The sequence below is a fragment of the Anolis carolinensis genome, chromosome 1 (genome assembly GCF_035594765.1).
Source record: "Anolis carolinensis isolate JA03-04 chromosome 1, rAnoCar3.1.pri, whole genome shotgun sequence".
In the NCBI taxonomy this organism is placed as follows: domain Eukaryota; kingdom Metazoa; phylum Chordata; class Lepidosauria; order Squamata; family Dactyloidae; genus Anolis; species Anolis carolinensis.
In genome coordinates this window covers 255,474,695-255,498,847 of record NC_085841.1, presented here as the reverse complement: position 1 = coordinate 255,498,847, position 24,153 = coordinate 255,474,695, and the positions used below count along the sequence as shown (strand labels likewise).

Genomic DNA, 24,153 nt, shown 5'->3' with positions numbered 1-24,153 from the left:
CGGGTCTTCAGTTGCAAAGTTATTTTTATTATGAAGCCATAAATTTATGAGGTAGGAGGTATATGTCATAAAACATTCTTCCAAGGCTAGTTTCTGCTGTTGAGTTTTGGGTTTTATTTGTTGTTTTGTTTATCTCAAAGCTTTAAGACAATTGAGATAATTTGTATGTGCCACATGAACCATTTGGAATTCATGCTGGTGGATGAACCATCTCTTAAGAAAGAATTGTTGATTATTTATTATTCATGACACACACTACTACAGTGCATTAGGACAATAAAGCCCTCTCTATGGGTATAAATAAATACCAGTGGTATACATTTTTCAGTATGAAGAGCTGATCACATAAACACATGTTTACAACTTCAGTGTTAGATGATATTTATTCAGATCTCTTGTCCTCTAGGAGCGATCTAAGATCCATTTCAAGTCAAATGCAGAAACAGCAATATTTGTCCTTCTGTATTTTGAACTATATCCTAGGATGTACAGTATCTCCCCAGTGGCATCCAAAGTGATTGGGGCAGAAACTCTTCAGAAATGAATAATAAGGCCTACTTTATGGTCAGATACAGTAAGTCTTGCTTTAAGAGTCCTTTGTCTAAACCAGTTGTCTATAGTAGGGCCACTTATGCTAAACCAGACTAGATAACAAAACAAGATGCTAAACCTGAGGAAAAAGAGTAGAAGTCTTCAAGTGCCTCACTTGCACAGCAAATTAAAGCAAGATGCATTTCTTTTGAATTATATGTGCATTTCTATACATATTTTTATTAACATATTTTGTGGCATCTCTCCCCCCCCCCTTTTTTTTTGTGCATGGACTTCATCAGACAAGCAGGCAGGAAGTGGGGAAAAGCAGGGGAAAGTGTTGGGACTTATCTTACGTTTTCTCCTGGCAAGGTCTTCAAGGATGGCCAGTCATCCCACATCCTTTCCCCATCTTCTTCTCGCTTCCCCCCTTTTCCTCCCACTTTGTTGAATCTTCTGGAGTCTTCTCTCCATTTTAGCATGCTGGCAAGACAGATTTCCAAGGGTGGCCATCAGAAGTGACTGTGCATCATGGGATGGCCTCCTTGGGACTCCATTTTGCCAGTGTGCTAAAACAGGAAAAAGAGAGGAAAACTTCCATGTGATGAAGTCCCATGTCACCTTTTGAGAAATGTGCAAACTGCTTTATAAGCCTCATGAATGATGGTGCATTAATAGGAACACCCAGTGAGTGGGTGTCAGTCGTCCAACAGCCAAGATCTGGATTCTCATTTATACCTGCTAAATTGTGCTACCATTAAGGAAATTGAGGCAGTTGCCATATAGTGCAAACTCAGCTCAAAGATGCATCAACTGCAGGGTGTTAGCAATAAGTGGCAGCCACTTGTGCTGGCCAAACTGGCCTTCTACAGCCATAATCCCCATCTGTCAGTTGGTCAGAGATTAGTTAGTGAAGGGATTTGCGAACACAACAGTTTTACCATCTAAGGTAGCTGGAAGAAAAGCCAAACAGTGCTAAAAAGGTAGCAGGGCGTGGGAGAACCAGAGTTATGCCAGATCTATACCTCTTTCAGTTGAGGGACACAGTCAAACACAAAGTCAAGTCAGGACCCAATTTCCAACATCCTGAGGCTGGGAGTGGGTTGGATTTGCCTTAGCTTCATCTGGTCAAATATTTGCTCAGCTGCATTTGGCTATCACTATGATCTAGAATTGCATTCCAATGAGAAAGAATATGTCAAATCATGATTTCACTGCCTCAACTGATCACATTAATCCATCTTCAAAAAATATGCTGATCTTTTAAATGCCCACTCAATCTGTTGTATGTTGATAGGTTAGTCAAATAGTGTACATCAGAAAATGTTCTATTATGGCATTCCTAACCCCATATAAAAAAGGGAGTTGGTGGAATTCAGGTCACAAGCAAATGTACAACCTAATTTCTTTCTGTCAGTGTGAACTGGTGTAGTGCAGTGGTTAGAGTGTTGAACTGGGACTCTGAGAGGCCAAAGTTCATATCCCTACTCCACTGTAGAAACGTTGAGCAGATCACACACAGCTTCAGAGGAAGTCAACGGCAAAGACATTCTGAACAAATTTTGCTGTGAAAATCTAATGATAGGGTCAGTTCCCATAAATCTGAAATGATCTGAAGGCAGCAACAGCAAATAAGCCATAAAACTTCTCCCTCTTATGTGAAGAAAAGATAGGAAACAAGCTTGCTTCCTTTTCTCTCCTGGATTCAATTTCAAAGTGCTATTTTAGATTTATAAAGCCTTACATGGCTTGGGGATAGGATACTGAAAAAAATCACCTCCTTCTCTATGAGATATTTATTCAACAAAGGCCATGTTACATTTCCTTCCACCTGAAAGCCTAGATTAGAGAGAATGTGACAGGACTTTCTCTGTAGTAAAACTCATTCCAAAGGGAAGTCACGTTAGTCTGATATTACTAAGCTTCTAAGAAAAAGTTAAAACTGTGCCATTTTTGTTATGCCATTGGCTTTTTTAAATGACCATAGTCTTCCTTAAACTATTTTAATTTCTCTTTTGTTTATTACATTGCAATTTTGTTGTGGGAAAGTTATTTCTAAATGGTTTTTAAAAATACATAAATATGAGATTATTTCTTATGTTCTGTTTTTGAAAATAAAATTGGAGGGGGGGGGGGGAGTACTATGATTTCTGAATACCAAACAGAACAACTGAATTTATGCTTCCAGAGATACCATAATACACAGCACTTCTAGTAAAACTATGGGATGGGCAATGGGGCATTCTAGAATCTGGAAAAAATCTTATGCAACTCTATGGAGTCATGCAGATACATATGCTATGGAATCTTACACATCTGTAAGGCGCCCTGAGTCCCTACGGGTGAGAAGGGTGGGGTAAAATGATGTAAATAAATAAATCAATAAATCTGTGTGAGTTGAAAAAGCACTATCATCACACGGGCCAGGCAATGTCAAACGGGTTGCATCTACGTGGCCCTTCAGATATTATTGAACTGATATTCCCCCATAACTCACCATCTGGATGATGGCACCTACAGTCAACAGTGTCCAGAGGGCTCCTAGTCCTGGAATTGTAAATAGTAAATACACTTCTCCTGTCCTCAGTAATTCTCAGCTGCTGCTTTAGAAGTGATGTCCAAGCAATGCCAGCATGTTTTGCTCCATGAATTGCTATTGAAGATATTGCAAATGTTAAGTTAAACAATTTTGCATGCTCTTGTGCCAAATTAAACACTTATAGCTATGCTCCAGTTGCAATAGAATTTACTTACCAAACTTTCAGATGAGTTCGATTATCACTTTTAATGCCAATTGGATGGCACTGTGAGTTTATTCATGTATCATGAATGAGCTAAGACAAGCTCTTTCCCCCTGATCTGATGAGCTTTGGTCTTACTTGAAAGCACATCTGTTGAAATGGAAGCCTAGCTGGATATTGGTATCTCAGAGGAATATGTTCTTTAATTTAACAACAGGAAGGTTTAATAAACTGGCAATGATCGAAATCTAATTGAATTTGGTCAATTAGAGGGAGGAAAAGCGGTGGATGGGATAAAAAGATGCTATTAAATATAGGAATTGAAAATTATGCTTTCATTAGCCATTGTAAATTAGGCCTCAAACAACACTTTAGTTACCATTCTTATACAAAACAAGAAAATTAGATAAAGCTAAATTACACATATTAGCTGTACTAAAAGAGTCACCAAAATATATGACCCTGGGCCCTTCCACACAGCTATATAACCCAGAATATCAAGGCAGAAAATCCCAGAATATCTGCTTTAAACTGGGTTATCTGAGTCCACATGGCCATATGTTCCAGTTCAAAGCAGGCAATGTGGGTTTCTTTCTATTTATCTGTGTGGAAGAGGCCCTGTGGCAAAAAGGAGAAGTCAATAGACCAACATATCCTGCTGTTAAAATTATTTTAATTATTACATTTTCTCTGTTCTTTATAGGTAGTGGAAAAAAAGGAAAAATCATCACTCTGTCTATATGTGAGCCAATTTTCCAAATTAATTCCAGTTTATATTGCCTAAATCTAGTACAAACGTTTTCAACACACACATACACACATTTCGCACACACAATCAGTTTATCTAGAACTACTAGTGTTTTCTTATTCATGTCCTGCCTTCTATGTTTTGGTGGATGTTCATAGTTTGCATAAAATCCTCTCGTAAGTTCTTGTCCTATTAATTTAAGTGGAAAAAACCTCAGACAGAACATTGTAGAATTCCTTACCTCCCCATAAAATTAATACTGTGAGCTTGAAATGAATGCACTAATTGGATATCATCATAAGATATATTACATAAATGAAAATTGCATTTGATTACAGTTGGCAAAATTAGAGTCACGTTGACTAAAATATGCTGCACACATAGTAGTAGAATATATTATTTATAATGGTACCCTTTGCCTTCTTCTTTTCCTTAAAAAATTGCTAATAGTATTTGCTGGACAACAGATAAGCATCTGTGCAGAGTATATGCTTCTGCTTAGTTGAACTGAACCAAAACATGAGAAATCATGAAATAATATTTTTTGTGTTTTCATCTATAAAAGTCAAGATCATGCATCCTGAACTAGTTAGCATGATTTATGCTCAGGAGCAAGCTTGTACAGAAATACAGGCTTCTGGATTAGACATCTGCACATGCAAAAGTTTGTTGATATATAGGGAAAGACCTCTGTTATCTAAGGCCCCTTTCCCAGAAATCCATATAGCCTTACTCTTTGGAGATAGGTTTTAACTTTAGCTAATTCCATTCTGTTTCTGCATCATGGGGAAATCTGTAAAGTTAACACTGTTTATTAAGCATAACCAATTAACTTTTAAAATATTTTGGACACTGAAGCCAGCTTGGAGCATGTATAAATACAATGTTAAGCTATTTCACAGTTCTCCCCATTGCTGAAGATGTGGACATTTTTACCAGTACAAGGCAAGATTGGTCGATTTTCTTCATGAGGAATTACAACTTCAGTATTGAAATTTCAAGAGTATTGACTTTTTAAAAACTTTGTGGTCTGAAACAACATTACATACTAATGAGTGCATAGATATGTGTGTAACAATGCTTTGTTCTTAGATATGGTATTTTCTCCATATCTACTTACCTTGAAAAACTCATTTCATCTGTTTATTCAGAAAAATATAATGAAGATGAATATTAGGTTATAGGTTTATTAGAAACAACTGATACCATTTGAAGATTAGATTGTGTGATCTCCTAAATCTAGGCATCAGGAGATATTTCATATGTTCTCATCATACTTGTAAACAAAACACCACATTAGGAGATTTTAGAGATCATATTTAGCCATCAGTGACTAGTCACCTGTATATGTATAAAAAAAGGTAGAAGGCCAATATTTTTGTATTTTGTATGCATTAAAACCTATTGAAGAACCATAAGGATTACATTATATTAGACAAAATGAACGTTGATAAGCTTCCTTGATTCAATGTCTTTACTGTAAACTGGTGATTTATTATTGGATTTAGGTGCAAGACTTCCACCCTACTTATACTTATTCATTGGTGTACATTAACAGCCTCATCACAAAGTCCAGGCAAAGTGTTCTGCTTCGCCCGGCTTCGCAGAGAAAAGAGGGGGGCAGCAGGGTGAATCTGTTTCCCCATGTGCAGCTCCCTCTCGACAATGCTTTCCCCATCACACATGGGAAGTGTCACCATTCTGCAGAGGATGAATGTAAACAAATCTGATCATACTGAACAAACAGAATGCACTAATGCACATATTGTCAAACAAATACATTATTTACTGTCACAGATTTTTGTAAGACAACAAGTATTAATTCTGCTGAAATCCAAAGTTACTTTTATTTATATAGTAGTAAATGTAGGTATTGAAATTGAGCAATATAATAAACAAATTATTTATATAACATCCAAGAGGCATTCTAGATGTTATTTTGGTAAAATAAAATGTTATAACATTAGACAGCTATGTTTCGCACCATTTCTTTTCCTTCAGTTTGGTTCTATCTTAAGATTTTATTGAAAATATATATTGGAATATGGACCAGACCAAAGAATTCCATAATAAAATCATCCTGTGTTTAATAGAGCATATCAAAACTTCAGATTTTGTAGATCCTGAAAAACCTTGACTCTGTCTTAAAGAAATTGGTGTCCCACAACATTTGATTGTTCTGATGTGTAACAGTATTCTGGGCAACAGTCCACAAAAAATACAGAGAAACAGCATGGTTTCCAATTGGCAAGAGGGTCAAGCAAGCCAACATTTTATCATCCTATCTATTTAACTTGTGTGCTGCATGTTTCATATGGAAAAATGGATTAGATTTAGAAACGCGATCCCCAACCTTTGGTCCTCCAGTTTTTTTTTTTACTTCAATTCCCAGAAATCCCAGCCAGTTTACTAAATGCAATGATGGTCTTTTAAGTATTCCATGACTTTTTGCAAATATGCAATCCCAGCATCACAGCACAGCATTGTAATGTTCAAGAACAACAAAGAGGCAGATCCTTGGAAGAACATATTTACTATGGGATAACTTCCATGGATTCAAGTTCATTCTAAGATCAACCTCTCATTCAGCACAGTTGCATAGTTTTTATCAGAATGGATGGCTTTTAATCAGGGCAATTTAATCTTGTTTCTATTTTTACTATTGCTTCAGAATAACAATGGGGCATTTTTCTCATTATATGACTAATATATTTCCCAAATAAAACAGCACACTAATTGGTTGCTATAAAAATTAAAATACATCATTTTTCACTTAAAAGACTTTTATACAACCTTGTGAAATAACTCTAGACCTTCCATCACTTTGCTGGCTTCCCACATAATAATATAATAGCAGCACTTTTCTGGATGCAGACATTACAGAACTGCCCAATTCTAATTCCGGTGGATTGAAGTCTACTTATAAAGATGTATGTCTCCAACAGGATTCCACCCAACTAAAATATTTATATCTTACTTTCTATTGAAAGATCTCAGGTTGGGAGATGAAGGCAGCAAAACAACAATTTCGGATAGTATAAAATGAGGCATCATCACCAGTATTGTAACAATAATATACATTCTATTCCATGTAAACATTTTGAATGTAAGGTTAAGAAATGTGTGTGTGTGCATGTGTGCAATTTGATTTTTTTTTCTCCTCAATTACAAATGTGTGTTCATGAGAGGAATAAATATTTTTCTTTGTTCAAGTATATTAAAATTTCAATTACTTAAATAAGCAGAGGTTCAATTTCCTATCTATGGCAAATGTTGTAGAACATTTTATAGGGTTTCTTGGCCAAAACCAAGGTCTATTTTAAAGTTATTAAAGTCCTCTAATGAGGCACCTTTCCAAGCAAAGAGAGGAAAGTACACTATTCTATGATGCAGTATAATAATTCAGTGAAATTAAGCAAGTACAAGTGGTCAATGAAGCAAATGATTAAAAAGAGGAATGAGAAATGAAGATTAAAATTAGTAAAACTGCATTTTGTACTACTTTAGCTTTTAGCTCACGATTAACATTTGTGTGACAAAAAACAGAAAAGTGACCTTTTGAAAAGACACGCAAAAGGTGTTATTGCTCTTACCACCTGCGCCAGGTTATTTAAGTCTCCTACTATTTCCTACAATGGATAATGGCAAATAGGAGATAATGATAGGTCATTCTGAAACATTTCAGAATGTTCTCATTACACAATGGAATTTCTCAAATTCAATTCTTTGTAATGGATTATCAGATATCTTTTTCAGTGACTGCATCCTTCTTTGGAATTGACGGCACTCATTTATTTCCATTGTTACCGCACAGAAGTAGAGAACTTACTATGTCATTTCCCTTTTTAAAAAGATATGTAAGAGACTAAAAATGCAATAACAATCTATCCATTAATAATTATAAAAGCCTATTAATAAGGGCCTATATCTGGATCCAACCCAATACTTACACCTCTGTTTTGCTTTTTATGGGTGGGGTTGTTCTTGTTGTTCTGTGCTTTCAAGTAATTTCCATCTTATGCCAACTCTAAGGTGAACCCATGATGAGGTTTTCTTAGCAAGTGGTGTTCAGAGGAGGGCTTCCTTTGCTTTCTTCTGAGACTGAGGGACTGATACTTGCCCATAATCACCAAGTGGGTTTGCATGGCCAAGCAGGGAATCGAACCTTAGATGAGAAATCCAAGACAAATCAAAGTGTATTTTTGTATGTGTTATAGCTCCATTCTACTCTGTGTCCAATTTCAACCGAGCAATGAAATGGAGCAATACTTGGCAGTGATACCAAAGATTAGGAAAACCTATTGCTTGGAAAATGGACTTTTGCTTTGACTTTCTTCTTTTGCCTCAATTTTATGACCCGTAGCATAAAGCTATCCTGGACCACAGACCTCTTATTTCTAATAGTCCAATGCACCTCTAACCTGTGATCTTTTCTCTTCCAACTCAGCTATTCTCCATCATTCAAAGGTCTCCTGCTTCAACAAGAGATTTCTTGCTTTCTTTCCTATGTTTTAATTTGTTGATAGAATACCAATGTCTCATGGAGGATGATGGCTCTGATGGCAGAGAGGTGGTAAATTCAATCTGGGTTTCAATCTAAATTGTGTAAGAGTTGTCCCAAGGTACAGACCAATATCTGTGCAATAAGTTTGGTGCCTTAGATAGTCCTCCTAAGATAAAGGTTTTCCCTGATGCTAAGTCCAGTCATGTCTGACTCTGGGGGTTGGTGCTCATCTCCATATCTAAGCCGAAGAGCCAGCGTTGTCCGTAGACACCTCCAAGGTCATGTGGCCGGCATGACTGCATGGAGCGCTGTTACCTTCCCACCAGAGCGGTACCTATTGATCTATTCACATTTGCATGTTTTCAAACTGCTAGGTTGGCAGGAGCTGGAGCTAACAGCGGGCGCTCAAGCCGCTCCCGGGATTTGAACCTGGGACCTTTTGGTCTGCAAGTTCAACAGCTCAGCACTTTAACGCACTTCGCCACCGGGGCTCCAGTCCTCCTAAAGTTGAAGGTAATAACCAGAATAACTTCATGACTTCATTGATGTCAAAGATCCTAGCCCTCTACTGCCTGTGTAGCAGCTTTATTCTTACTACAAAGTTCCTGATTGCAATCCCTATTTTCTATGAAGTCCTTGACGCAATCTCCCAATCCCCTGCTTTATTATAACTTAGCCTTTCATTCGACCTTTGCTCATAAAACTCATCCAGCTACATATACTTTCTAAATTTTACACTTACCTTCGCTTCCCACCCTCATCATTATTATTTTCCCCAAAGTTGAATTTATTTACTTGAGCTGATTTTTACCCTGCTTTTCTCCTGCACTTAAAGCAGCTAACAATATAATAAGAACATACTAAGTAAAAATTAAAACAGATTAAATTCTGATAAATTCCTTATAGCAACCCGATTATCTAAAACTGTTGGCAATAAAACCCTATTTTAGATCATAAACTCCTAGAAATAGCAGTTTGTCTTCTTGCATATTTTATAGGAGGACATCTCAGTCTGACGTGGGGGGGGGGTAGCATTTTCAAAATCCAGTTTGTCAGGGTTGACATTTGTGCCTGTTGGTTACTATTTTTTCTTACCCTCTGGAAATTTGCCAGAAACTAGCAGCCAAAAATTCAGGGTCTGATACCCATATATATGCATATTTGACACAGGTCTGAATTCTCTTTTTCCCCACTGTCATTTCTCCATGCTCCTTTGCTTAAGAACCTCTTCCCCCATAAGTTGGCCCACTTCCCATTTCAAAGTCAGGCTGGGGGAACGGAATTGGCAGCCATGCTGTGCAACAAATCACATTTCTTTTACCATTTTTTTCATCATTAAAATAACTTCTGCTCCTATTACAAATGTGAATAGGACAGGCACATATGTGATGCTGATACACAAATGCAATCACATCTGGTTTAGCCTTAAGATATCCGGTTGTGCCACCTATTAGGCAGAAGAAATATGAAAGCACAAAAGCAGTTCAAAATAAATGAAAGGAGCCTAGCCAGCTGAAACGATCTCGGCTGCTCATGAAACCTTTCTTTTATTATGTGTTTGATCAATGCTGTTACAGAGTCAGGAAACCCCAAGTTGCTTTGAAATGCTGCCATCTGCTGTCTCCTTGTAGTTGTATGACAAGCAACAAAACAGAACTAAACCAGAATTGTACCAAGGGAGGATCATTTCAATGAAATATCAGTATTCTCATCTTGTTTATTATATTGGTTGTTTGGACTATTTTTCTGAAGGGATATGACAGTTACTGTAGTACGTCATGAAATCTGACCTTGAATTGTGGCCAGCCTTGCGTATCCCTTATCCTAAAATCTTACAACCAGAAGTGTATTGGATTTCAGATTTTGGATTTATAGGATATCATGGAGATTAGATAGAATTCTTAATACAATTAATTTATATCCCATGTACACCTTATACATATATGTACATAAATTACATACAAAAGGTAATATTGCTAAATCTGTACATGAAACAAAGTTGATGTACATGTGGACAATTTGGGATTTTCGAATTCTGCATAAGGGAGCCTCATCCTAAAAGATCCTAAAACCCAATAAGCTAATATCAAATAAATGATCAGTAATTCAATCAAAAGAACAAAAAGTATGGAAATTTCACATTTATAAGTATAGAATCCTGAAAATGTAGAAGAATATGTCTACCTCGGAAGGCAGTTAACATCAAGGAATAAACTAAGGTCGGAGTTGAACAGATGCAGGAAAACAGGATGCGCCACTTACAATTCTATTAAAGCCACTGTGGACTCAACTAGAAGTACATCTCTACAAGCTTAATTGTTCAACTTGACCGTACTACCTGCCCTATGCTATGGTGCAGAGATGTGACAAAGGCTCTCTCAGAATAACTATGTATTGCATATTCCTCCCTTGAAAGACAGCTCATTGGGATGTCTTTCCTAATGCCGAGAGAATGTGGACAGCACAATGAGGATGTTTGCAAACTATCAAAAGTGGAAGATCCTCTATGCCACGTTGCCCAACTCAAACAATGCTTTGCAGGCCACGTGATGTGTAGAACAGATGGGTGCTGGAGCAATACCATGGCAACATGATACCCACAGGGGTGGACAAGATCTCTTCCCACCCAAAAGGTATGATTCATTCTATATGGCATCTAATGTGAAAGACAAACATGGTCGTACAATAATACACTAGTCAACTCGTGCTCGAAGTAGATATGAATGGAGGCGATTAGAGAAGATATTGTGATCCATGCGAAAGCTGGAGAACAAATAGATAAGGCCATGGTGCAGAATACCATTGTTTAATCTCACATATGAATATCTTTGTGGATGTTTCAAAAACAAGCATTTGCATTGACTAAGTTTAACAGGTATTGTATGAGAGTTGAATGAAAAGTAAAGCCTCCACCTTCGTTACTTGGGTTTGGATGGGAATATTTTAATAAATCAAATGCAGAAATAATCCTTAGAATGTGCTCTTTAACTACCACTATTCATTTTCCCACATAATCACCAAACATTTGGATAAATTTCTGCCAATGATGAACAAGTTTTCGGAAGAAATTTACACTCTGTTTCCGCAACCAACGTCTCACAGTTCTCTTAATGTCTTCATTAGAAGCATAAGAATGTCCCTGCAGATCTTCTTTCATTATCGGGAACAGATGGAAGTCAGATGGTGCTAAATATGGACTGTATGGAGTATGCCATACGGTGGTGAGATCCAGTCTCTGACGCTTTCATTTCAGCCGTCAGCATCCTGAGTACCCATCATGCACAGATTTTCACAGGTTCTTGTGAAGTGCCAATTATGCTTGAAATTTCTCTCTGAGTGATACGACAAACCTCCTGAATCAACCTGTCAACCTTTTGCTTGTCAAACTCGGTGGTTGCTGTCACAGAACGTCCAACTCTTTGTTTGTCACACAAGTCAGATATTCCCACCTCAGCATCTTTAAACTTACTCGCCCAACGACGCACAGTAGTCACATCAACACAGTCACCATAAACAGCTTGCATTCTCTGATGAATCTCCTTTGGGGTGACTCCTTCTGCTGTCAAGAATTCAGTGACTGCACGTTGCTTAAGTTGTATTGACCGACCGTCTGCGTTCAATGCTAAGGCTTCCCGCCAAATGGAACTGTAGAGGAGAGTCTACTGAACATGTCAGTACCTACCGCATATCAGTACTGCTGTCTGTTGAGGAGTTACAAAGGTGAAGACATTACTTTTCATTCAACCCTCGTAATTCCCATGATGGAGAAGACCTTGATGTACTTCTTCTTGTACAGATGTTAAAGCTGAGGAAACATTTATTTATTTAATCAGTTAGTTAGTTATTTCAACTGTTTTTGTATTGCCTCCCAGTCTATAGAATGAAATATATATATATACTGATATACATTAGATACGGACATATTAAAACATATTAAAATATTCTTCAAAAATTCCTAAAAGGGGTCTACAACAGTTCTAGATTAAAATTTCTAAATGGTATAAACAGCAATTTCAAACATTGGATGTCAAGTCAAACAGCATTGTTCAGCTGCCCACCACAAGATGGGTCCACTCTAAATTCCTTGGTAGACAGTTCCAGTCTAGGTGCTGCTACAAGGAAAATCCTGCAATGTGCACTTCACAATGTGTTCAGATATGAAACAGGATCTTCCCTGAAGATCTCAAATTTCTGACAGGCTCATAAGGGAGCAGACAGTCTCTAAGGGCCCTTCTACACTGACCATATAATGCAGTTCGGAGCTGATTTGAGGCTGCTAAAAGGGATGGTAACCTTAATTCACAGTAACTTTGGGAGCATATGTATCATAGAATTAATTCAGTTTGACAACACTTTAAATGCCATGGCTCCATGTTGTGAAATCCTGGGATTTGTCATTTGGTGATGCACTTACACTTTTTAGCAGAGAAGGTAAAAAAAAATCCTTATAAAACTCCAGTGCCTATTATTCCATTTTATTGAGCCATGGCAGTTGACTTTTCAGTTAAATGTTCAGAGTTCTGGATTTTGACAGGTAAATCTATTAATTTCAGCTTCTTTCTCTTTGTTTGTTTTAAGGGCCCTAATTTTTTTCTATCCAAAATATGAAGAAAGATGTGATTTGGAGAATGGAATAAATTCTTATAAAAATCAAAACTAAATTTTTGCCCATTCCCATTTGTAAATAGAAGTTCACCACAACTGGGAATGATTCTCCTGGAAAAAAAAATCTTTGCCCTCCTCCCAAATCAGTTTGAATATCTTTTTAAAAATGCATTTGCTTAACAAAAAAAAATAGTGCCTGCACTGGAAAAAATTAATCAGATAGTATGCTTCAAGCTGGGGTAAAATCTACTAGCTAAAAAAGTCTTGAAAAGATTCATCGTTAATTCTGTATTAGCCCCCTCCTATTATCACCAAAATACAGCTGCTTCTGCAATTTTCTCCCAGTGATTTCTGAATCTTTAGTATTTGCTTGGAAGTATGTCTTGCTGACATCAATGAAAATTGCTTCCAAGTGCCCTTGAGATCCCTATATAATTAAAATGAGGCTAGCAAAACTCAACAACTGGATCAAAGCTGGCCTTACAAGATCTCATCTCTTATACAAGCTAAACTGACTAGAGCTTCTAATTTTGGAAATCTCTGACCTCTGAGCGGCACTGTAATTTCTTTGCCAGCAAACTGAGACCAAAAGTGCACAATGGATTTTACATGGACAGGATGTATAAACTGGTATCCTAGTACTGAGTTTTTTTCTCTCCCTCATTAATATGTAGGATCATATTCCTGGTGAAAGAATATTTTCATCCTACCATTCCTTTCCTATTGTCTCTGAGCAGCAATCAACCAATGTGGAGGTGTGTGGATGAAGCACAATACGAAGATATAATAAATTGTGTCACATCTGCAGAGAATATAGATGCATTGGTCATACCAAGAGATGCCTAGGTATTGACCAATGACCTTATCCTATCACATGTTGTTCTTTCTTACCTTTTCTCCCAAAACAAACCATTCTCAGATTTATCGATTCCAGCTTTTCTCCAGTCTCAGTACTCTCAATTGCAGAAGTCCGAACATTAAAAAGCTAGCAGTACAGACAGGAAAAACAAAGATATTTTGAAATGTCAGTATTTTGAATGTTTAAAAAATATTAGTTTAAAAAAATACCATGCCAGGCTCATGAAGCAGGTTTTTGGGAGATAAATGCTAATGCTAATGAGGTCTCCTACAACTCTACTATTCTATGATTCTATGATTCTACTGTTCACAGGAACACCCCTACTCAACTTCACTGAAGCGATTCAACCCGGGCAAATTTGACCACTCTTATTCCATAAGTTTTGGGGTGTTTTCTCCAGTTATATCCTGGTTCCTGAGTACAGAAGATGATCTCTGACTGTCTTATCCCCTCTCCTTTTTTTTGGACTGTTTCAGACATTTTCCTAAGAAAGCATGACAGAGCTGACAAGAAGTTTCCCTATGTCATGGGAATTGCTCCATCATAAATCGTACCATCAAATAGATTCTAACTATTTAGAAACCGGGGGGGGGGGGGGGGGGGATAGTGTAGGATAAAGTTCCAATTATCTCTTCTCATAGAATCATAGAGTTGGGAGAGACCTCGTGGGCCATCCAGTCCAACCCCCTGTCAAGAAGCAGGAAAATTGCACTCAAAGCACCCCCAACAGATGGCCATCCAGCCTCTGCTTAAAAGCCTCCAAAGAAGGAGCCTCCACCACAGTCCAGGGGAGAGAGTTCCACTGCCGAACAGCCCTCACAGTGAGGAAGGTCTTCCTGATGTTCAGGTGGAATCTCTTTTCCTGTAGTTTGAAGCCGTTGTTCCGCGTCCTAGTCTCCAGGGCAGCAGTAAACAAGCTTGCTCCCTCCTCCCTATGGCTGGCTTCTCCTCACATATTTATACATGGCTATCATGTCTCCTCTCAGCCTTCTCTTCTGCAGGCTTTGACACACTCTAATGTGCCATATAGAAGAGATGTAAGATAATGTTATCTTCATGGAGTTGCACTCAGTTGTGCACCTCTGCTTTATTACAGAACTGTAATGTTATATGACTAAATGCACATTGTGCAATGATGATGCAAAGCATAATAGGCAAATATATGCAATAGTGGCAGATTAATGCACAACTATTTTCAATGGAATCACATGTATAGCTCCACTTTTACAGTCTTGAATTGAATCTATTCATGCATAAGTCACCAATATGATTCCAAATGATAAATATAAAGATTGGAATCCTACACTGGGAAACATATGTGTGGCACATATTATAGATGTACCCATAATTAGTTATACCATGTAGTAATTCAGTTTGACACCACTTTAACTGCCATGGCTCAGTGCTATTGAATCCTGGGATTTGTATTTTGGTGAGACACCAGCACTCTCTTGCAAACAAGGCTAAAGGTATTGTTAAGCTACAACTACCATGATTCCTTAGCATTGAGCCATGGCAGTTAATGAGGTGTCAAACTGCATTAATTCTACAGTGCAGCACAACCAGCTATAGAAAAATAATTGGATATGTCTCTGTTGTTCCCAGTTCTCTTCACCAACATGGGTGTGTTGTAAGAGTGGAGATTTGTATTACTTAAAAGGTGGTTTTAAGGAGCTGGTCATTCTGGAGATTAGACTATACAGAATGTAATACAAACATTTGCTTTTAATCAGTCGTTTAAACAAAGCTGCACTGAAAATATTCCTTTTGATCAAGGTCTGATCTGGTTCATTAAAAAAGGTAGGGCATGACTCTGAAGAGTCATATCTCATGGAATAATTTACATTTTACTCCACATTTATTCATAAGTGACTGTTGTTAGCTGCTTCCATTGACTGTACAATTAGAGTATCTGTTATCAAAAATGTTTGATATCAGAAATGTTTTGGATCAGATATTTGTTTTGTTTTCGAAATACCTACTGTTGCATGTACATACATAATGAGATACTTTGGAGATGAGGTTCAAATCTAAACATTAAATTCACTTGATGTTTCTTATACAACTTATACATATAGCCTGAAGATAATTTTATACACAATATTTTAAATAATTGTATACATAAAACAAAGTTTGTTGATATATATAAAACAAAGGTTGAACAGTCAGAAAACCAAGGAAATTACCTGAGCCATACATGTGGACATTTTTGGTTTTTGGAGTACAGTGTTGCCTCCCTACTTTGCTGTTTGCTTTTCACTCCCTTACTGCTTTGCGTTGTTTTTTTTTTTCTGCGTGGTGGCACATACGCAAAAGGTGCCAGTTTCCCTTTTGCACATGCGTCCTCCTTCTCATTGGCATCCAGCTGGGCCACTCTGGATGCCGACGAGAGAAAGGGGCATGTGCAAAAGGGAAACTGGCAGGTGCCGGAGAGGAGGCCACCAAGAAGAAGCGCAGGAAGAAGGCTTGCAAAGGGGAGAAAAGCCACCTAACTACTAATATAATGTGTAACTATTAAAATAAACATAGCTCCCCTACTTCATGGGTTTTCACTTATTGCGGGTGGTCCTGGAATGTAACCCCCGCAATAAGTGAGGGAACACTGTACTTTGGAATTCAGAATTCCAGATAACGAATGTTCAACCTGTAGTAAGCTTTATGTTTTCTCGTTTTGGAATTTTAGCATATACCGTAATTTACTTCATTTAAGAAATTAATAAATAAATGGTGAATGCTAGCATGGCCTATTCTGTGTTCAAGAAGAAATCAATATGAAAATCAGACATTATCTGATGGTACCACTTAAAATCAGCTAACATCTTGATAGTTTTACTCTTTATTGTAGATTTTATATTTAAAAGAAATATTTGAAAAATAAATAAATGGGTAGAGTTAAGAAAATCTCCAACACCTTTTGGTGTAAATAAAATCAAGCATTATACCGGAATTAAGTGAACCATTTTCTGGCAGCTTTTCTTTATCATTAATTGCTAATGCAACTGAAATAATTTCAGCCTTAGTTTTGACAACCTAGAATGTAAATGTGGAGGATAGATTGATCTCTTTTAACTTGAAATTTCTTTTTTCTCCACATATTTCATTTTATTATCAGCCCCATCCCTGTAGTATGTTGCACAAGCCCTGCCCCACCCCTTCTGCTCTGAATACACCCACTGTGCTTGGCTACGAGATATGGATTGCTGCTGAGTTTACTTTTTATGATCTTTTATATGTTTATATGTCTTCAACTCATTGTTAATGCAATTGCGTTTTATGGTGATATATTTTAATTTTGTTTTACTGCGCTTGGTCCCCATGTAAGCTGCCCCGAGTCCCTTCGGGAAGATGGGGCAGGATATAAGAATAAAGTTATTATTATTTATTATATATTTCAAATTGTCTGATTTGTATCCACTACAAAACATTGCGGTTCCATATGCGTCTGTGAACTAAACACTTACTCAGACACCTGCAAACTGAGAGGTCTAATGGGTATTTGTGTATAGGGAGGAGGGGAGACACCTTCTGTTTTTCTATGCCTTTCCCATCAGATGTCTCCCAATCCTGCCTATGCACAAAGAACAATGTGACCTGTACCTCATATGGTAGAGTAGCCCAAAGGAAATTTCTCTGTCTTTGTTACAAACACAAAGTGCACAAACACTCTCTCAGTTTTATAGAGAAGGGCCTTAGGCTACAGCTAGTACAAGAAGCCCAGAATTGCAAGATCTTACTTGAGATTGCTCTAATATTGCTTCTCATTGGTTGCAGGAAATCTCAGAATGGGAATTATTCCTTGGTTGTGTGTTTCTGGACATCCAGGGAAAAGCAAAGTATACTGTTTCCATCACCACTACTCCTTTTGTAGAAGTCCTGGCTGCAGAGAAAATGAGGGTGATAGTTCAAGGTTTGAATGGTTTCAAAGACTCCCTGGACATTTTGCTGGCACCATCCCCAGAGCAACATACCTTCTGACATTTGTCAGATGAAAACTGAAATATGTATGGCCATACAACATCATAATATTTTGAAAAGTTAGGAATGGGGAAGAACACACAAGCTAGAAGAGGTTACAGCAATTTATTTTTGTGAGCCTACAGGGAGGAATCAAGACTCCACTCTATCCCCTCTCTGACCCCCACATTGAGTAAATTGAGTGCAAACTATTATTGCCCTTTGAATTTAGTTTTCAGATATTGGAGTAAGCTGAGGATTAAGGGGAAAGCGAGTGGAGAGAAACTGGGACCATCATTCTGTAGATCAGGTGATCACATCATTGCAGGTTTATTGTTCTTGCTTGAACATGGTTAAGTTTTATTTGTTTGGCTCCAGGGTGGAATACTAAAGAGGTATGTTCTGAAGAACGTAAGAATGAGAAACAATAAAACCAATATGCTCTGCAATTTTTGCCAGTAGCAATCTCTTTCCAAAGTGATAAGATTTTAATTTGTTCAGATTCCCCAACAACTCAAATTGTATTAGCTCAAGAAGTGCTTATTATTCATAGATTATCCTACATAAATGAACTGGTTGAGCTAAAGCAAGCATTTGGATAGGTTATAGATAATGCATTTCAAAATAACGGACACCGATATATTATGTACTATTGGCACAAAGCTTTTGTCTAGATATCTACCAGCTCGCTTCATTTCAAAATTGAAAGTGCTTATTTGTAACTTATCATCTATGCACATTTAAAAGTTCAAAGTATCCAGTTATTATAATTAAGTAGGATTCTGTGGTTACCTTTTGTATCCCAGCTTTGAGGACCTCAATTGAAATCTAATTATTTTTCAATTGAAAAGATGATATTTCCCAGATAGATGCAATAGATAAGGGCTCATTACTACAGCCTATCATTATTTTTAATGAGTGCCTTCATTATACAGAATTTGATTCTAGTGAGGAGAAGAAGATATCATCCTGTCAATGCAGAAAGTCTTGTTAAACTTCAGTGGCCAGACACAAATGACTACCAGTCAAAATTTGGCAGCACTGATGATAGGGGTCAAATAAACTACCACATAGGATTTCTAGGGTATTAGTCTAGATTAAATATAGTAAAAGAGCGGGGGAAATTTTTTTTGTGGCAGTCTCTTTTAATGGATTTAAATGCTTACTCCTCCAGTGCTACCTGCTGCTTTATTTGCACTAATTTTGGTTTGGACCACCTGTAGTTCTTTGGTTGGAGTGCCACTCTAGTCTTTGCACAATTAATTCCAGCATGCAGTGATGCTATCTGTAACCAGCAGTCTATAGAAACGGAGTTACCAGAATCTGGAGGCAATTAGTTTCCTGAAATTATATTCCCTATAATAAAAGGTATAATGAACATATTCTACTATTATAATTGTAACATCTCTGTGACTTTTATAGGGATGGATTCACCGAGTTCTTGAAAAGGGACAAGAACAATACCACAAAGTTCACATTCTGGCTTGCGTTGTGCTTTTTGTTGCTTCCTTGTGCTCTGAGGTTAATATTGAAGCAATGATGAGGTCAGTGGGAAGAAAGCACATTTTGTACAACACTGCAGCCTATGGAATTCAGAGATTTTTAGATAAATAAAATAGTGAAAAGCTCAGTTAGTTTTAATAACAAGGAAAGCAAGGAGTTGCTTTTAAGATGTTGTATCTATAACAACTTTTGCAGAAATAAAATGGAAGCAATTATGTTGTCAAAGCAACTATCTGGACTTATTGTGCATCCTGCTCAGACATTTCTGCCAGCACATGTTGGTAGTTCAGATGGAGCCTAGTAGAGACTGGAAAATCTAGAAGTAGAGTCTTTCAGGCCAATAATTTCCCCTGCCACTGAGCAATACAATCCACCAATGAGCAGACACCACACATCCAAACCATCCAATTGATAACTAAACCATAATTGAAAAGTTCATTTTTGCTTGATGAAGTGCCTCTCCCTATATTTGCCTCCTCAGGGACTAAAGTCAGTGAGAGAAATCCACATTGGGTGCAGCACACTGTGGAAGGACATGCAAGGAACCCTTCTCTGCTCTATGTCTTTATATGTATATGCCTGTCAAGTTAGGTCAAGTTGCCTGTCAAATTTGTGGGAACCCTATAAATTTCATAGTATTTTATTAGGCAAGGAATCCTAAGAGGTGAGGTTTCCTGTTCCTTCCTCAGAAATATAATCCATAGTATTTGGTATTCATTGGTGATTTTCCGTTCAAATACCAACCAGGCTTATCCTGTGTAGCTTCCAAGATCAGATGGGATCTGGTGCCTTTAAAGTATTTAGGCACCCTGTGAAATACCCTCACCTTGTCGATTCCATTGGTACCATGCTGGCTTTGTTACACTTCTAAGTAAAAGCATGAACGAAAGCCTTTATGGTCAATACATTTCTCTACCAAATACTTTTTAACCTGTTATGTTGCATATGTCTGGTACTTCTACAAATATATATACACATACCACTCTGGGATCTCATGATAAAGGACAAAATAGAAATATTTGAATAAAATAACCAATAATAATTAGAGACAGATTTTGCTAAGGCAGTTTCAAATGCATAATCTAGAGTTACATATTCATGACTGGTTTGTGTTCATGATTCCTATGTGCAAACAACAAGGGTCTCACAAAGAAGCTGACTTTTGTTCCCTCCCCACTCCCATGCACAAGCGACAATGTAAGAATTGCTCAAAGATTCCAAAGCAAGACATTGTCATGATTCACCAACTAGCTTCCAGAACATAGCCAGAAGTTCTCCCTCCCCTTGACTAATCATTTGCTCCTCCAAGAATCAGTAATTTAAATAATCACATTCTAGTCATGAGCTATGGAGAATTAAAAGCTATGAGTTTTACAGATAACATATCCCTGATGAAGAGGGAAACTGCTGTGTCTTTGGACCATAGCTACAGGGACTGTTATGATGAGCAACCACACTTTGAAATTTAGCATTATGCTATTGGATTCATCTCTAGGAATGTCTTGTTCATATTTCTGTATTTATTATTCCTACTACATCTATGAAGCCTGAATCAGCCTCCCAGTCCTGCAATGCAGACTTTTGTTTCAATATTTAGTATGCCATGAAAGACCTGGATATTTGTCATCCTTAATGATCTTTGCTAGAAAACAAATTGCCTAGAAATTTCATGCAAGTCAACCATAATGGTGGAAAAGCCTGACATCAAAGGGACTGGTATAAAAATTGTATTATTATTTTTCATCCTGCAAAGTTACTGGACCCTGGGAGACTTACAAATCTAGAGAATGATCCCAAATGCTGAATTTTGCTCTTGGATCTCAGAATTAGCTCACAGCTACATAAAATTGCATATTGCAAGATTGTTCTTGGGGGAATATGCAAAGCTCAGGTTTTCCAAGCCATATTTATCATTAATTTAAAGTCAAACCTTGATCCTGGATGGGTTTATGGAATGCACAGCAGGGAGACCTAAGTATTATCCAGAGCGGAATATATTCAGCGGCAGGGAGTGTAGGCTTCCGCAGCAGCCTAGTCACAGTGAGAGAAAACAGGTTGCCTGAACTTTTGTCTTGCCAAGTATGCAGCCTATAAAAGAAAGAAGCATGCTGATCAACTACACAACTGGGACTATCTGGATGGCATGCAAATATGGAAGTATAGCTATTTATTGTATCCCCCTTCTTTCTGCATTCTCACTCCCATAAGAGAATATACATGATCATAATTCACAACTGTAAACTGCAATCAGGGTTGTGCATATCCTATGTCTCAAAATTAAAATCTGTGATCTCCATATGACAAGAATAAAAAAGTGCAGAGTATGTAGGCATCATTACAAGAATCCCAGCCGTTATAGTTTTTGTACACCTCTTATTTTGTCATTCTTGTCACCATTATCTCAGCACCTTTTAAAATGTAGATCACGTGTTGCATTGTACAGGCTGAATAAGCAATAGGTCTGTGGTAACTAAGAGAAAAGGGAATCTGATGTCAATATACTACTGGTACCTTTACTATGTACAAAGTTATGTGCATTTAACCTAGATTACGGGAGGGGGTGAATTAGGAGGAACTCCAGGTAAATATTAAGGGCTTCCTGACTTACCATTTTAGGTTAGGTAAAGGTTTTCCCCTGGCATTAAGTCTAGTCGTGTCTGACTCTAGGAGTTGGTGTCCATCTCTATTTCTAAGCCAAAGAGCCGGCATTGTCCATAAACACCTCCAAGGTTATGTGGCTGGCATAACTGTATGGAGCGACGTTACTTTCCTGCCAGAGTGGTACATATTAATCTACTGCCAACATAGCAGTTCAAAAACATGCAAATGTGAGTTTTTGCATTTGCATGTTTTTGAACTGCTAGGTTGGCAGAAGCTGGGGCTAACAGTGGGAGCTCACCCAGCTCCCCAGATTCGAACTGCCAACCTTTCGGGTCAGCAAGTTCAGCACCTCAGCGGTTTAATCTGCTGCGCCACCAGGAGCTACAATTTTAATCAAGTCTAAATCTGTGGCCAAAAACAATGCTTCAGTCCTGAATGGTCCCCATCCTAGAGCAGAACAGCAGATTAATAAATCACTTAGGTAACCTCATAGTATCCCTTTATTCCTAAAACATTGCTGTTTGAAAGCTTGGGTTTGTAATGCTTAGCTAGCTGGCTTCAGTGCAGCCAGAAAGCTACAAATTTGTGAAGATCCTAAATTAAGTTCCCTTTCCTTTGATTTGTTTCATCCTGATTATGGCCAAAGTTTTCCTCTTTGAAGTTTTTACCTGTACCTATAATTGTCCCTAAACTGTCAGTTCTTTGAGCATTCTTAATTATTCTCAAAACACTCCAGAGATCCTAGAGAACTTTCTTCATGGATCTCAGCACAAAGTTATCCACCATTCACTCTGTGAGCTTCTTATCTTTATTTCCACTCTGGAGCTCAACCTGCAAATTGCTCAATACTAGTGTTCCCTCACTTATTGAGGAGGTTACGTTCCATGACCACCCGCAATAAGTGAAAATCTGCGAAGTAGGGACACTATATTTATTCTCCGTGTGGAGGAGAGCAAAGTACAGACCACTTACTACAATGCAGTCTGTACTTTATTTCCATGAAGAAACTTCTCTAGGATCTCTGGAATGTTTCGAGAATAATTAAGAATGCTCAAAGAACTGACAGCTCTCATATAAAAATTTATACCAAATGCTGGGAAATCATAAGAGGAAAAAGTGATGTATGGTGTTTCAACTTTTTATAATCAAAATGCAACTAATGCCCAATTGTAACAATATATAAATTAGATTTTTGGGGGGGTTTGGAACTCTTATGCCCTACCTTTAGGAGACCTAGCATTGATATACATTTTTATATGAGCACTAGAATGGAATAATTTTTAGTGTGTTTTACTTGAAAGTACAAATTCCTTCTTGGGATGCATCTATACAATAGAATTAGTGTACCCATTTAACTGCCCTGGCACAATGCTCTGGAACTCTGGGAGTTTCGTGAGGCACCAGCACTCTTTGGCAGAGAAAGCTAAAGTCTTTATAAAGCTACAACTCCCAGGATTCCTTAGCATTAGAGCCATGGCAGTTAAATGGGTGTCAAAGTGCATTAGATAAACCATGTAGATGCACCCTTGGCCATAAAATTTTCTGTATGGCCTTTAGCCATACACAATAATTATGTCAATCATCCTTACCTCAAAGATGATATTTTGTATCAGTGTCATTTCATGTCTGTAACACATTGGTTGCCAAGTGCAGGGCCACCTGCTGGGAGATATATAAATGCTGATAGATAATGAAGTTTAGAGGAGGTTGCTGGCTATAGGATTTGACTAGCTAAGTGCTTTGCTCTCCTACAACAGAGTCAAAAGTACAGCCGGACCTCAACTTTTGCAGGTTTAATTTTCATGGATTTTCTTATTTGCAAGCACACCATCCATAATTAGGTAAAGGTTTCCCCTGACATTATGTCTAGTCATGCCCAACTCTGGGGCTTGATGTTCATCTCCATTGCTAAGCCAAAAAGCTGGTGTTGTCAATAGACACCTCCAAGGTCATGTGGCCAGCATGACTGCATGGAGTGCCGTTATCTTCCCGCCGGAGGAGTATCTATTGATCTACTCACATTTGCATGTTTTCGAACTGCTAGGTTGGCAGAAGCTGAGGCTAACAGCAGGCGCTTACCTCGCTCCCCGGATTTGAACCGCCAATC

General features: G+C 37.8%; 1 protein-coding gene across 1 annotated transcript in view; it reads left to right on the top strand.

Moving 5' to 3' along the window:
• Window positions 1-24,153, top strand: part of dpp10 (dipeptidyl peptidase like 10) — a 798,815-nt gene that overhangs the window by 112,772 nt on the left and 661,890 nt on the right. The window lies entirely within an intron of this gene.